The 16,686-nt window shown below is 39.1% G+C and overlaps 1 protein-coding gene across 2 annotated transcripts in view; it reads left to right on the top strand.

Moving 5' to 3' along the window:
- The window catches only part of pxna (paxillin a), a 125,037-nt gene that overhangs the window by 19,288 nt on the left and 89,063 nt on the right, over positions 1 to 16,686 (top strand). Inside the window, exon 2 of one of the 2 annotated variants that reach the window (XM_052032255.1) lies at positions 11,339 to 11,458. The exons of the other annotated variant lie outside the window; for it this stretch is intronic. The gene's annotated coding sequence lies outside the window, so the exon portion shown is untranslated. The remainder of the gene's footprint in view (positions 1 to 11,338; positions 11,459 to 16,686) is intronic. 2 annotated transcript variants of the gene reach the window in all.

The following is a 16,686-nucleotide window of genomic DNA, read 5'->3' as shown; positions in this document are numbered from 1 at the left end:
CCAGCTCCTGGGAATCCCAGACACTGAGTCCTCAATGGAAAGGGAACATTCAGCATAGAATTGGGAATCTTGAGGCTATGCATCAGGAGCACACAGAGGACCTTGTAAGTGGCAGGAGGAGTTCATCACTTTATAAGCTACCCACCTGCCTGTCCCGTCAGCCAGCTTCTGCCCCATTTGTGGAAGGGTCTGTGGTTCCCACACTGGCCTCATCAGTCACCTCTGAACCAACAAAACTGGAGTGGAAGCAAATAAAGACTGTGTCTGAAAAAGAGTGATGATAGGATGTTTTGCCTTGGTAACCAAAACTGGACACAATGTTGTGCTCTTTGATATTTCTTTTAAAGATGCAGGTTTCCTAGAGAGAGTGTGGCTCTTGAATTAAAGTATATTTGAAAATGTTTGACTTGTTTGTCTCCTACTCTTGTACTTTCCCATTGAGTAACTGCCTGCATACTGTAGTGTTGAATTTATATTGAACATATTTACTGTTGAATTATGCACAGGTGAACGCATTTGGATTGTTCAACATTATAATGTTGCTTCTGACTTCTAGATGACCCAGCTGTGGGAGTGATTTTTTTTTTGTAGGCATAAAATATAACCTTTCATTTAAGTAGCACCTCCAGTGTAAGGTAAGTGCTTGCTTATTGTTTATGATGAGGTAAAGGTTCTGAGCAGGAGCAACTAGGTTGCCATATTTTGACATGCTTGAGACAGCATTGCAATCATCTTTCAGTATGTCTGTGGGTTACTAAGTAATAATAATTACACCACTAGATTCAAATATTCCCATATATATATGCATGCATGTGTGTGTGTATATGTGTGTATATATATTGATATATAATATATATTTATATTTGGCTCCTAGTGTTGCTGATATTTTTAGTTTTTTCTGAACTTTATGGTGTTCTAATGTGGCATCCTGGCAGGCGCCTGCTCTCTCAGTTGATGCTCCTTCATTTCATGTATAAAAAGCTGTGAGGCAGAGATCAGTTATGATCAGCTGCAATAATAAGTGATTTACGTACTGTTATATTTAGGCCTCTGCCCAGACTCCTGAGGATGGCTGCGTACTGCATGAAACCACTTAAAACTTTGAATAACATTGCAAAAGAAACAACAATCTGCAGACTAAACCACTTTGGCTATAGAATTTCATTATAACAGTTATGTGTTCAAAAGTTTAATGTACTCTTGGGGTTTAGTAAGGTGGAGAGTATTAATGGCAGTCTGTGTGCCAGAACTGCATACCATGATGAATTAACTCCTAACTTTGTAGCAAGGGAAGAGAACATATTTTTCTGCTGTTCAATGTTCAGATTCACTACGATTGGCATGATTCAGTGCTTGCTGCAATACTGACTCCTGTTCTTCTCAACTGTACCAGTTGCTCCACCTGAATTCCTAGTATGTAACTCAGCATGATTAATGCTACCTGTTTCCTGGAGCAGGCAATATAGCGATCAGTGCTCAAAATGAGTGTTTTGTTTTGCAAGGAATACAGGCAAAGCAGTGATGTCTTGTATATTTGCACGACTGAGTCCTGCAGGTGAATAGTGCCGAAGGTTGCGCCCTTGATCTTTAACCTACTGATTTATATGCAAGATCACCACAAATCCACAGGAAGATTTGCACAACACCTTCTTTCCTCCCTTTCCTCCAATTGTAATATAAATAAAAAATTCCAGCAGGAAGTATTAACAGATATAAAAGTATGATGCATGCACTAAATAATTAAATATTGAATAATGCAGCTCATTATTTAGAAGGTCAAAGTATCAAAACTTGTTTATTTTGCAATGTACAAAGCCATTCAAACTATAACTTTAATTGCAGCTTTTTAGCTGCTGTAGCCTTTTCTAGTCCTATTTTTCCATGTTCCTGTTCCTTAACTTCTGCAGCATTTGACATTATTGGCCATGGCAACTTCCTCCAGCTCGCTGTCTGCTCTCAAGAGGTTCTACTCCTTTTTATTTAATGTGGCCAGCAGTGGCTTATTTTCCTTTCCTATCTCGAATCCCAAGTTGTGTTTAGCCCCTTATGCTAATATTTCTATTGCCTCTATTCCCAAGGATTTGGGTCAATTTTCATATTTTGTGATGCCTCTTCACCATTTCTCTTGACCTAGCTCTGTTTCATTGTGCTACCTGCTTGTAAGAAAACAATAACAAATTGAGTAATACGACACTATTTATGTCACATTTTGTAAAATTTCATTGCTTTGCCATGGCTTGTGTGCTTCTACCTAATAACTTTAAGTTGACTCTGTGAAGACTTGCTGAACCGAGAGCTTAGCTTTAATCCTCATCAGCAAAACCACTTACACCCATTGCCTTTTTTCTTATCAGCGCCATGGTGAAACCATTACTTTAGGTTTTTGTTAGAAACAATTTCTACAACACTCTTCCTGCTAGACTCCAGTCATCTACCCTCCATAATGCTATGTCCAAAACTCACGGATAATATCCTGCCTTGAGTTAATTCCCACTTCACCAGAATTCTCATCCTCATTGGCTTAGTTCTGTGTTACAGAACTTATGAAATTTGAAATCCTTTTTCTTGCCCTCTATAAGTTGTATCCCAACCTGTCTTTTCTTCTCATCCAGTTTGTAGTGGTTAGTGCATACTCGGTCCCCAGCAATTTTGTGTATCTGCTCTCTCTTTGCCAGTCTTTGGCACCAGAGACTTCAGCTATCTCCTTTACCTCTCCATTTCTTGATCAATCTTTAAAACCTTTTTTAAACCCTATCTTCTGATGACTCGATTGAAGTGATTAATATTCTTTTATCAATATTACTTCTCTCCAAGAAGCAGCTTGGATGTTTTAAAAGCAAATGAACTCTGTAAATGAAAACTGCCATTGCACAAATAACACTAATTAGTGATTATTGAGCACACTTCACTGAACAATGCATAATTAAAAAGTGCTGCTTATCTTCTGGGGCATGGGAAGAGAGTTCCTAAATCATCGCCATTCTTGGCTCCAAACTGTGGCTGTTCCTTCGTACTGCGAGTTGCAAATTTAAGCTTATCTGGCTTATAACATTCATGCAGTTCAGACTTTCCATTGTTTTTGGAAATGGTGTAGAATCACCCTTGACCTTTCATGGGATTGATGCACAAAGCACAGGAAAACAATAACCGTGATGGGAATCTGCTTTGTCCATGACATCCGCTGAATGCATTCTACATAATATGAGCAATCAGTTGACTGTGTAGTCTTTCACTGGAGATTTAACCTATTCCTGGCTGCTCTTATTTTCCTTATTCTCTTTAAAGGGACTTTTTGGAGTTGAATGATAGAGACAAAAAAAAAATCTTTGCAGATCAGACCATGATTGTGTTGTTGAAAGTATTGGTACTCTTCTGTGTTCCTGCCATCTGACCATATTGTTTGTGAGAGGGACAGATGGTTTACATTGTACCCATTTCTCCAGCTCATTTCAGAGGGAGAAGGGAGATCATGATATAGAAAGGACTGACCCAATCAGAGCAAAAATATCTAAAATGTCAGGAAAAAAGGTGAGTAAAATTGGGAAATGGATGGAAAGTGTAGGGGTTAGACTTTCATCTGTGGCTTCTAATTTAATATATTTACTTATGACCGTTTAGCCCATCATGATTATGCCACTTATTTCCCTGTAGCCCATTATTTTCATGTGCCTATTAACCCTTTCCCATGATTTTCCTAGCATTCGCCTTTACTACAGCGTAATTTACAGCAGCCAATTAAACTACCAACGTCTTTGGGATGTGGGAGGAAACTGGAGCATCTGGGAGAGCCCACTTAATCACACACAGTCACACTGGAGGTCAGGATTGAATCTGGGTCATTGGAACCATGAGGCAGCAGCACTACGGGTGCACCACTTGTGCTGCCCATGCTTGTAAGACCCATTCTATTTTTAACATAACCTTGGTGTCTGAATTGCAGTTCTTATTACTCATTCATCCCCAGATGATACAAAGCAGTCCCTTTAAAGGAAATGATTTGAAAAAAAAACATGAGTAGTCAGGAGTTTGTTAAATTAGCAATGAAATTGGCTGATGCCATGAAAGCTTCCTCTGTTTGTAGGTAATTAGAATCCTGGTAGGTTACTGGGACTTTACCAGTGTTCAATATCACTACCTGAAGTGGGAAGGTAGTCCACTTTAGAAACAGTCTTGCCTCAAAGGGCTTTGTGCAGGCATGAGTCGTTCATTGACTTTACAGTTTGATGCCATCTTCATTTATTGAGCCTCTCTTGTAATTGGCAAACTGCATCCAGCCTGCTCAGCAGAGTCTGCAAAGTTAAAAATTGACTGACTTTATAGCCATTAATTCTGTAAACCAATAACGTAGTACACTTTGCTTTTCACGGCAATTCCTTTGACAAGAAAACAAGTGCAAAACTGAATGAGTAGTGTGACATAAACACTGAGCAGGAATTTGAGTGGCTCATACTGCCCTTCAATTTAAGATTAAGATTTTGGGATGAAAGTACGCTCTCATTGATGCATGTAGCTGAGAGCATTGTGAAGTTAAATTTGGATTTAACTCCTATGTGCTCAGAGGACCATACTCATTAGTGATTCATAGAAAGGAAAGGTGATCTTACTGAGATATAGAAGTTTGAGGGGATTAAAACATATAGAACACAGAACATTACAGCACAGTACAGGCCCTTCAGTCCACAATGTTGTGCTGACATTTTATCCTGCTCTAATATCTATCTAACCCTTCCCTCCCACATACCTCTCCATTTTTCTACCATGCTCTGTGTAAAATAAAAACTTACCTCTGACATCCCCCTTATACCTTCCTCCAATTACCTTAAAATCATGCTCCCTCGTGGTAGCCACTTTTGTCCTGGGGAAAAGTCTCTGACTGTCCACTAAATCTATGCCTCTTATCATTTTGTACACCTCTATCAAGTCACCTCTCATCCTTCTTCTCTCCAAAGAGAAAAGCCCTAGCTCGCTCAACTTATCGTCATAAGACATCAACCTATCTTCATAAAACATGGATAATCCTCTGAGGATATTTCCCCTGGTGGGGCAGTCTAGATTGAGGGGCCATAGTTTCAGATTAAGAGGTCACACTTTTAAGACAAAATTGAGGAGGAATTTCTCCTCTCAGAGGAGAACTGTGGTGGCTGAATCATTGCGTCAAGGGGTGTGGTTGTGGTGAGAGAGATTTTTGGTCTATGGGGACACTGGAAAGTTATGGAGAACAGGCAAGAAAGTAGAGCTGAAGCCAAGGTCAGATCAGCCATGATGTCGTTCTATGGTTGGAGCAGGTTAAAGTGGCTGCATGCCTACCTTTTTTTTATGTTCTTGCATTGTTCTTTAAACATGGCCTCAGCAGAACACTATTCTGTTAACTTCATTGGCTGTCATTGTGTCTTCTCTTAAGATTGCCAAATTGGTATCAAATAGAGCTTTCTTTTAGAGTTATTACAGCTGGCTGATGTTTTTTTTAATAGCCCTGTAAAACTAAATGAGATTTGAACTTTGCCCTGTAGTCGGGAGAAAAAAGATGTCCTATCCGGTGTTTCACTCAATCGTGACTGTTTAATTAACATCTGAATATTCACTATCTATCTCTTTAACTGTCTCTGTATTACTCCTTTTAACTGCCTGTGTCCATTACCTCTAAAACTGTATATTTGCTGCACTGTTCTGGGCATTGCTTTTAGATCTCTGCTAAGTCATTCTTCCATTGCTACTTGTTGAGATTGGAGTCAAGGATATTGGAATCTGTTGTTGCTCATGTTTGTACTAAAACTCACTCACTTTCCTGGAGGCAAAATTCCAGACTTGCTAGAAGGAACTTAATTGCTTACCCTGCTGCTGAATTAAGAGAGCTGATTGAGTGGGGCAACAATGCCAGGGTTGGCCAGCTCAGAGTCATCAGAATTGGATCTTAACAAGTGCTGGTATAAATACAGCATTTTTCTTCTTTGTCACTGGATCTTGATGATGTGTTGCTTTCTAAGTGTAACTGATTCCTAGTATTTATTATTTTGGGTCGGTATAACTAGCTGCTGGATAGCTATTACTGTCACTGTATAACTAGCTCTTATGTATCTCTCATTTAATCTCTATAATTAACTTCTGATATCTGTTACTCTACCTCTGTGCAAATAGCTTCTGCAGATGTCTTGCTATCCATCTGACACTCTTGGCTGAAGGCTAATGCTACAAATTTATCACTTTACATGTGAGATTTGAAGGAAAGTCTGTGGTGGCATCACACATTCAAGCAACACTGTTGAAATACCACCACTGGTTAGTCTCACTTTATTTGAAGAAAGGTTTAGTGTGGTGTGTCCAATCCAATGTTAGAAGCACAAACTTGCTTCAGATAGTGAATCACTTAAGAGTATGAGATGTATAGAATTGAATTCTCTGCCACTGCTGTTGTCTCAGGGCAGGGATATGGAATTAAAACTCTGGTAAACTAAATGACAGAGTAGCTTCCCTTATCTGTTTTGTCTTGTTCAAATCTAAGTGAGTTTGTAGCAGAATTCAGCTGCTTATGTTACGTTCTGGAAATTGTTCTGATCAGTCTACATATCCAGGCTTGACTGGGCATTCAGTTCCCTGAATGCAGCTTGCTGTCATGTGGGCAGAAGGGTTCATCGAGCTAAACAAAAAGTTTCTTGTGTGAAGTTGGTTTCAATATTCACCCCCTTAGCAGTTCCTCTATGTGGATTCTCTTAAAGCAGTGCTGTGTTTGTTTTTTTTTTGTAGCTCTTAAGTATTAATGTTGCTGGTAAATAAATCTGATTTCATTGAATTTGGAAAGTAATGTAAAGTTGTGTTTTTTTTAAACTTCTGGCTTGTTCCTAACAAACACATTCTGTTGCTCTTTTCTCACTTCTTGGAGTAATGTTGACTGCTCCCAGCTGAACAGGTTAACAATGTCTCTCCTCTGTTCAGCTGTACAGTCCAAACCTGCATACTACTGGTATAAGTAATATGGTAATAAACAACAGGGTTACAAATGGTAAAGTGAATGAAAAATGGAAGGGAGCATGATGCATTGAATGATGATGGGGGAGCACATGTGATGCACAGAAAGTTACACAACTTTAAGTTACATCAATATTTTAAAGGCAATAGAGAACTTTTGAAGTGCAGTTTTGTAATTTAGGAATGAAGTAGCAGCCATTGGGCGAAGCAAACTCCCACAAATAGCAGTGGAAGAATGACCAGAAAGACTGTTTTGGCATTATTGATTGCAGAGTAAGTATTGGTCCATACTTTAAAAATAATTCATTGGAATCTCTTACATTTAACTAATGGGGTAGATTCATTCAGTTAGACAGCTTGGAATCTGGCCCTTCGGCCCAACTCGTCCATGCCGACCAAGATGCCAATCTACGATAATCTCATTTACCTGTGTTTGGCCGAAATCCCTCTAAACCTTTCCTGTACCTGCCCAAGTGTCTTTTTAACATTGTAATGGTACCTGCCTCTACCATCTCCTCTGACAGCTTGTTCTCTATACCCACCACCCTCTATGTGAAAAAACTTGCCCCTCAGATCTCCTTTAAACCTTCCCCTCTCACCATAAACCTGTGCTTTCTAATTTCCAACATCCCTATCCTGGAGAAAAAAAGACTCTGACTATATACCCTAATAATGTCCCTTTTAATTTTATAAATCTCTTTAACATCACCCCCTCAGCCTCCTTTGCTCCAGGGAAAACATGGGGGGCCTTGCTTAGTATCTCTTCCTAAAGATGGCATATCCAACAGTGCAGTTGTCCTATGAACATAGAACACTACAGCACAGTACAGGTCCTTCAGCCCACAATGTTGTGCTGACATTTTATCCTGCTCTAAGATCTATCTAACCCTTCCCTCCCACATAGCCCCCTATTTTTCTATCATTCATGTGTCTATCTAAGAGTCTCTTAAATGTCCCTAATGTATCTGCCACCACAACCTCTGCCGGCAGTGCGTTCCACGCACCCACCACTCTCTGTGTAAAAAAAAACTTACCCCTGACATCCCCCTTATACCTTCCTCCAATCACCTTAAAATTATGTCCCCTCATGTTAGCCATTGTCGCCCTGAGAAAAAGTCTCTGACTGTCCACTCGATCTATGCCTCTTATCATCTTGTACACCTCTAAAATCTAGAGTGGTACTGACAAAAATAATTTTGTAACAAATATCACCTGTTTTTAATTTTCTTTTTATATAAGTCTTTATTGTGCATCCTATGAGCTGCCAAACATTGGTCAGTTTTTGTTTCGATTACCAGAAAGGATTATGCTTTGCATTTCATGGAAAAGGCCATTGATGTTGTCAGTAACAGAGGAGTTATTTATTGAACATTTAACTGTTGTAAACTTGAGCCTCTAAAAAGATGTTTACAATGAAACCACGGAGCAGTGCTGCAGAAACGGACTACGTGTGCATCAGTGGCATATCACACATTAGCAGAGGCACGTGGATGCAGTGTAAAAGGCATTCTTTGTGGTCTCCTAATGCTAAACTGGTAGATAAAATGAGAAGTTGTAGATTACATTGCAATGCAGATCCTGATATGTGCTATTTAAACATTGTACTTTCAAGGTTTTGCTCATCGATGTGCTTAAACATTGTGGTTGCAACAGAATTCTTTATCTGGTTCTTGTATCTCCTCTGATCTGAGCCTCATTTTTTACTTTTCCATTAAATAGTACTAGATTTTTATTTTGCATTGGTTTTAAACTCGTAATGTTTGGATAATTTGGCACTTATTTATCACAATGGAGCCGAGTGTACTTCAGAAGATGTCCTGCTTCTGCATCCTTCCCACAAGTAGCATTGGCCTCTTCCCTCTTGGAGTCTATCAGTCTCATACTTGGAACAAGAAACAGAGTGCTGGAAGAACTCAGTAGGATCTGTGGAGGCAAAAAGGTGCAAGTTGATGTTTTGGGTTCAGACCCTGCATCAGGACTGAGAGAAAAGATTGCCAGTATATAGCAGTACAAGGTGGGGGGGGGGGGGGGGAGAGGAATAGAGGCTGGTAAATGATAAGTGGAACAAGATGGGGAGGGGATGATGGGCAGATGGAACCAGGTGGTGCAAAGGGATGGGAAAGTTGAACAAAGGGAGGAGAGAACGAGGTGGATAGATGTGTGTCAGAAGAGAACACTAGCAGGTGTGGGTTATCTTAAATTGGGAGAATTCAATGTTCGTATCATTGGGCTGAAAGCTACCCAAGCAGAATATGAGATAATCTTCCAACTTACGTCTGACCTCTCGGTAGCAGTGGAGAAGCCTGAGGACAGACAGGTTGGTGTGCCGAGATGGCTGTTGCTGACAGAGCACAGGTGCTCTGTAAAACGGTCACCTAGTCTACGCTTGGTTTCACCAAATGTGGAGGAAGCCACATTGTGAGCACTGAATGCAGTAGACCAGGTTGGAAGAAGTGCAGGTGAAAAAGCTTCATTCAGGGACATTTAAAACTACTAAAATTAAAGTAAATAAAAAAAGTTAAGAATGAAAATAACGTTAACTAAGAATGCAAAAACAATTATTATTTTTAAAACTTAATTATTAAATGACTTCCCTTCCTCTTTGCCTTCTAAATCTTTGCATTGCAATCTGTGTTGAAAGCAATGACCTTGCGCAAGTTTGAGAAACAATATCACAATCTATAGCAGCGGTTCTAATTGGAACTGTCTGCAAAACTTGATAAGGTCTGGTCATTGGTGTCAGTGGATACAAGGGATGGTTAGAGACCAGCAAAATGTACTGGACTAAGTTAGTATCTGTAGGTTGGTAACTTTGAAAATTGGCTATATGTTTTGAAGGAAATTATGAGATTTTACTTAGGTTAGGATGTCCTTTTCATGTGTGCAATCATCATAACCCTGTTATATATAAAAGTTTTAAAGATAATTTTAAGAATAGGCACCCTTAATTTCCTTGGAGCAGCAAGCATAGTGCTCACTACTAGCTAACCTGCAGCTGGCCACTAAACTTTCATTTACCTTGGGTGGATCTCTGGCAGTAACTTTGTCCCTGAAGCCGACTCTGACCGGAAAGAGGCGATGTGTAGTGCAAAGCCTTTCAGTTGTAAATCACATAGAAATATTTGGTCGGGTGGTAAAGCTATAATCCTAAGACTGAGCCATATGTCAAAGCTGCTATAGTTTGACAGTTCATGAATGTCCACATGTACATTCAAAAACAAGCATGGAAAATAAATATTTAATACATTTAGAACTGTTTAAAAAATAAGAATACTTGAAACACATAAAACACTAGAAAACAATTGAACACAAAGTTGATGAAATCCAAACAATGCAAATTTCCTTTAAAAGGTACTTCACTCCCTTACAGCCATTCCTCTGCATTTCCAGTGGTGGGAAGCAGCTGTGCTCACCACAAAAGACTCCCAACATTGGAATGCAGCTGAATGACAGAGACAATAATGATGTGATAAAGTTTGGGACCTCTTTATGTAAGCACACTTAGGTCAGTATCCTGAAGTTGTGGAGGTAAATGCTGGCCCTTTTATGTGACACTGCCAGCTTTTTTTCTTGCAGAAATATTGAACCATGTTTTTGGAGGGGAGGGAGGATTATGCCTGGAGGAACAATTGTAGGTTTGTTTTTAGTGAGCAATTGCTTCATGTATGAACTGACTGTACTTTTGATTGATGACCTTGGTATTCAGTGGACCATACTATATTAACAATGTCAGCGCACTTGTCTTTGGTCCGGAACTAACTAGGGATCATACAGTGATATAGCACAGAAGGAAGGAAGAGTTTTGTTGTCACGCTGTGTTTTTGAGTTCAGTTACTTGCACGTAACTGCTTTTTCTCTGTAGCTCTCCGGTTGTTCCTTCTTCAAAAATGTATCTAATTCCTGTTTCTATTGTTGATGTTAAATGCAATTCAGTCACCATGTATAGCATTCCAGGGCTTGATAGCAAGCTGTCTTTGAATAAAATTTGTCCTTTTCTTTTTCGTCACCTTAAATCGGAACTCTCCAACTCTCTGCTGTTAGGAATATCTTTTCATTTACTGTTCATAGAAACCCAGCTTCTGCAGTCGTTTCAGTTCTCTGCAATTCCTCATCCTTGAAGCCATTCTGAAAATTTCTTCTAATCTCTCTTCAAGGTCTCAGCAATCTTCTGAAAATGCGCTTCTTGAAATTGAATGTAGTGCTCCATCTGAAGCCTAATTTGTGTTAATGCACCCTCAGTCAGAATGTTGTGAGTTCAGGTCCCCTCTCCAGAGGGTTGAGCATTTGAACATAGGTTTCTGAGGGATTGCTACCCTGTTGGGGTTGCCATCTTTTTGGATGAGACATTAAACTAAGGCTCCATTTGTTCTGTCAGATGAATATGAAAGATCCAATGATGTCTTTTCAAAGAATCCCTCCAGCAACATCAGCATCTAAAATCTTATCTATACTTTATCTCCTCGCTATTTGGAATGAGCAAGCTCATACAAATTGGGTAAGTTACAATCCTACAACACTTCAGAAGTTCTTAATTAGCTGACAAGAGCTTTGACATGTCCTGTGACTGTGAAATTTGCAGAGGAATTGTAAATTTGTGTCTCTTTTTACATGTAAAGGTTTACAGTAATTTCTAGGTTTCTCTATTAACAAAATTGAGGATCATAAATCCATTTAACTGATTTCTCTTGTCCTGTCAGCTCCAAAGATTTAACTGTTCTTTCAATTTGAGTTGTCACCTTCAAAGATTTATGTACATACACCACCAGCTTTTTTTCTCATTTATTCATAAGACAATGGGCATTGCTGGTAACGCCAGAGTTCATTGCTCGTCCCTAGTTCCTCTTTGATCTCTGAACATTTCAGTAGGGCAATTTAAAATTAACAATATTGGTCTATTTGAAGTCACTTGTACGTTAGACCAGGTAAGGCAGAGATCTCCTTCCAAGAGAGACATTAGAAAACTTGGGCTTTTGTCAACAATCAAGTAGTTTTATGCTCACCTTTTCTACTGCTATTATTACTTGATCCCAGCTATTATGCTGGATGATGAATTTCACTCCATTTAATATTGTATCATTTGCTTCACTTTTCTTGACCTACTTACCAGCATACGTCACTTCACCTTTTTCAGTGTGGAATTCCATCTGCAACATGTCTGCTAATTTTACATCTCATTTAAAAGTTCTGTATTGTCAACAAAGCTTGGAAACACCATTCTACACTGCCACCTATTTTGATGATAAATCATTTTTTTCTGACCCTCAGCCAGTTTTGTATCAACTGCTGCTGTTTCTAAGACCCCAGGGATTTAATTTTGCTATCAAGTTTATTATGAGATACTTTGTCAAGTACAGTGTACCCCTGCATTAATGCAGTTCAGGGAATGGAAATTCACCCTTGCAGAATTCACAAATCACCACTAAAAAATTTGAGATACAGAATAAAAATTTGCTCTTCTGGAATTTATGCAGAAAATTTTTTAAAAAAGTAAATAAACACAAAATGTATAGAGAGAACTGAACTAGTTTACCAAGAACAACTGGCAGGCTGTCGATTTGCAGCTGTTGGCCACTTAAGAGATTTGCTTTGGAAACTGACAAGACAATCTGTCCTATTGATATTTGTACAATGATACTTTATCCAACAATGTAACATCCATTTCCAGTTAATCAAAACAACATCTCTTTTGCTTATGCCTACAATACAACCAGAATTCCCTTGTTTATAGACCATCACCCATGGAGGCATTACTGTTGAGAAGCAAACTTCCTGCAGGAATCTCCAGTAACAACTTGAGATTCAATGGCTTTATGGAAAATCACAATATGGATGGTTTTCTAGGAATGCAACCTCAGGAGCACGGGGTTGCATGGTACTTTTTGCAAGTCCACATATTATTTCCTTAATTTGAATCATAACCAAAGATTTAAGAATATCAGCTCGTACTTTGGCAAATTACATGCAGCAGATTTCCTTTAATTGCAAATCGTCACCAATGTTTTTCTTGTACAGCATCAGCTGCACTAACATCACTCTTCTTATGCTATTTCAGCAACAAGTTTTCTGAAGATAATCAAACAGGATTTTCCTTTAATACTTCATTGCTGATATTCCTTTATTAGCCCATGCTTTTTAAAATGCCAGTAATTTTGTCCTGGATTATTATCTCTAAAAGTTTCTGAACCATGTCGTTGGCTGGCTGGCCTGTATTTGCTGGATTTATCACTCATCCCTTCTTTTGTCAGGTCAATGAAACATGCCCTCTCTCCCCTCTGCTCCCACCGCCCTCTTTTTTTTTCTGCCCCCACCGCCCCCTTTTTTTTTACTGCTTCCACCACCCTCATTCCCCCCCCCCCTTCCCCCTCCCCCCGATGCAGCTGGATATGCTGAGCATTTCCAGTATTTTCTCTGCCTTTGGTTCAGTTTTTCAGCACTGGCACTGCTTAAGAGAAAGGCAGGCCTGAGTTCAGTGTCTCATCCACAAATGACATCTCAGTCTGCAGCATTTCCTTAGTGAGACAGCCTACAATTTTGAGTTCAACGATGAGTTCCTGTTAGCACTAATGATCTTATTATAACAGTTAACTGGTTCTTTTTAATAATGTGGGTTAATTTCCGCTATTTTTCACTAAAAATAGTTAGTGCTGACAAAAAGCAATACAAACCGAAATAGGTTGTGACCTACCAGAAAAGTACTATTTAACTTCTGCATAAAAAAAAGCATGCTGAATTAGAAAGGCGTAATTTTGAGGTTACAAACCAGTTTCAGGATAATATACTTGCTTATGGAAATTGCTTATTGCAGTTTCTTTTGTATTCCTTCAAGAGTTTCAGCTGTGGTTGTAGGTATTATATAATACTTGCTCAGATTACCATAACAAATCATGTATGATTGAGTATTCACGAGCAACAAGGTCTAAATAATTTGCAAATCGTGGAAACAAGTTTAATTTACAAGATGCACAATTACATTGAACCTTGCTCTTTAGTATTATGTTTTGAGGAAAATGGCATACATTAATATCACAGATTATTCAGTCAATGGCAAACAAAATTGTTGTTTAATGGTTAAGTTATAACATTTCATCAAAATATCAATCTATTTTGTGAAGCTTAATAATAAGAGTAAGTCAGGGCGGAAAATCAAAGAGGTGAAAATGCCTTCAATTTCATCACATCACAAAATACTTCTTAAATACAATTAAATCCTTTTGTAATGTAGGAAATGTTTTGGCCAATTTGTGCGTAACTGTTTTTCAAAAACCTTGCCATGTGATAATGACTAGATGATCTGTTTTAGTGATATTGATAAGGTATACAAATTGGCAAAACATCAGGAAAATACATGTGTTTTATTTTTATTTAACCACCTAGGAGCAGATGGCATTCTCAATTCTCCATCCTGCAGGCTGCATCTCTGAATTGGCAGTATTCCTGCAGTGCTGCAAAGGGCAGTGACCTCTATTTTTGTCCTCAGATTTCTGGAGTAGACTTGAATATACAAGCTTCTGACTCAGAAGCCGACCAGTAGGCAAAATCAGTAAACCGGTATCCATTGCAAAGAATTAGTGACATTGTCTCAGTTTTTAATCAGACAGTTACATGGCAGGTTGGCAAGTACTCAAAATAATTTTAAACCCAAATAGATTGTTGAGTGGCCAGGATGAGCAGCAAAGGCAACTTTGATAGGAACTTTGTAGCAATGACCTGCTGCTCATGTATAGGTAAAATTAATTCATTTGATATCCAGTTTATGCATACATCAGCATATCTTCAAGCTCTTGGGTTTCAGTATTATCGATGGCTAATGATTTAAGCCAAAATGCTTAGAGAAATATTCTATCGCTTTAGAATAAGGTGACATTGTTCTCCTTTTGCTTCACTAACTCTCCCCAATTATGCTGCTTGACCAGTTCTCCCTTCCTCGTGGCTTGGGTTCTATCACTGCATGAATATCTTGTCTGCTCCTATTTCTCTACATTTGTTGAGATGGCTCATGGTACAGCAGACATTGATTCACGCAGTGCCAAGTCCTGTAAAATAAAACATTCTTTCTTGAATATGTTGTGGATTATATTATGATAATTATTTGATACCCATAGTTGAATATGCTGCTGTGCACCAAAGTACTTTGGGACATTTTACGAGAAGCAAAGGACTGCAGATGCTGGAATCTAGATGAAAAACACGGTGATGCTGGAGGAACTCAGCAGGCCAGGCAGCGTCCATGGAGAAAAGCAGACTGTCAATGTTTTGGGTCAGGACCCTCCTTCAGGACCATAGATAGGAAAAGGGGAAGTCCCATATATGGAAGGGAAAAGCAGAGCAGTGATAAGTGGACGAAAGAGGGGAGGCGGGGTGGGCACAAGGTGGTGATAGGAAGATCCAGGTAAGAGATAGTGATAGGCAGGTGCGGGCAGGAGGGGAGAGCAGATCCACTGGGGGATGGGTGAAAAGTGAGGAGAGAAAGGAAAAAAAAGGGCAGGGTAGATTAAAAAAAAAGATGGAAGAAGAGAAGAAGCATTGGGGGGGGGGGAATTGTGAGGAAGGGGTTGGGGATTACTTAAAGTGGGAGAATTCAATGTTCATGCCAAGCATTTTACTGCTTCAATGGAGCATCTTACTGCTTCATAGGAGTTCAATAAAGATGTTGAGAGAATACAAATTTATGAGAGGAAAGAGAGAAAGGGTTAATGTGCTGTGTTAGAATTTTTGGTCATTTCTGTTCTTGGCTTTACAATCTTGGGTCACACATTGCTGAGTCCCAACTCCTTATAATTTTGTGTGTGATTTTATAGCATAAAACCTAAATTAATCTTGTACATCTTTGATTTCAATGTGAATTGTAAGCCTATAGCTTAGGAGGTAAAGGGGAAGGAAGATGTCCTTCAAAACTATTTTGCTACAGAGTCATGGACATGTACAGCATGGTAACAAGCCATTTGGCCCACCAAGTCCATGTCAGCCAGTGGGCACCCATCCATATTTATCCCATCTTCCAGCCTTCAATACCTAAGCGACTCAAGTGCTCTTCCAGAAACCTCTTAAATGCTGATAGCAATTTTGCTTCCACCACTCTCCCTGGCAGTGCATTCCAGGTACTCTTCACTCTCTGGGTGAAAAAGGTCCCCCTCAGATCCCTCTAAATCTCTTTCCTCTAACCTTAAGTCTATGTCCTCTAGTTTTATTCACCCCCACCATTAATTATAGAATGTTTTGTTTATAATGTGAATATATTTTAGTTTTTTTATCCAGCACTGAGGCACTTGTGGAATTAGTGGAGGGAAATCAAGAGTCTGAACAAGCAAGCGCGAGATCTGGTCCAGCTCCTGAAATTGACTGAGGACAATCAAAGGTCTGATGGAGCAGGAAAAAAATCCTTTATCATTGTCATTTAATTGAAGTACTAATCTTTACACTTAAGGGGTTGCAGGGTTGGGAGTGACATGACTTAAAATTGTAATGCTAAATCTTCCTTGTACTCCGGAGATACTTAATATCTATAATATGAATAATCTTTTGGTATGGGCAATCTCCTGGTGCTTTGCTCAAGTTAACCATATTCCCTTTGAGAAGGGGGGTTCAAACTTTTATCTGTGAACCAAGGAGCCATGGCAATCTTGTATAAAGTCAAAGGCTACGTTTCCATTAATTTTCCTATGCATTGAGTTACTGATACTAACAGGTTTATACACTTTTATTATTTTACCACCAATAAGACAG

Source organism: Pristis pectinata, chromosome 17, assembly GCF_009764475.1.
Source record: "Pristis pectinata isolate sPriPec2 chromosome 17, sPriPec2.1.pri, whole genome shotgun sequence".
Classification (NCBI taxonomy): Eukaryota; Metazoa; Chordata; class Chondrichthyes; order Rhinopristiformes; family Pristidae; genus Pristis; species Pristis pectinata.
This window is presented reverse-complemented; position numbering and strand designations above follow the sequence as displayed.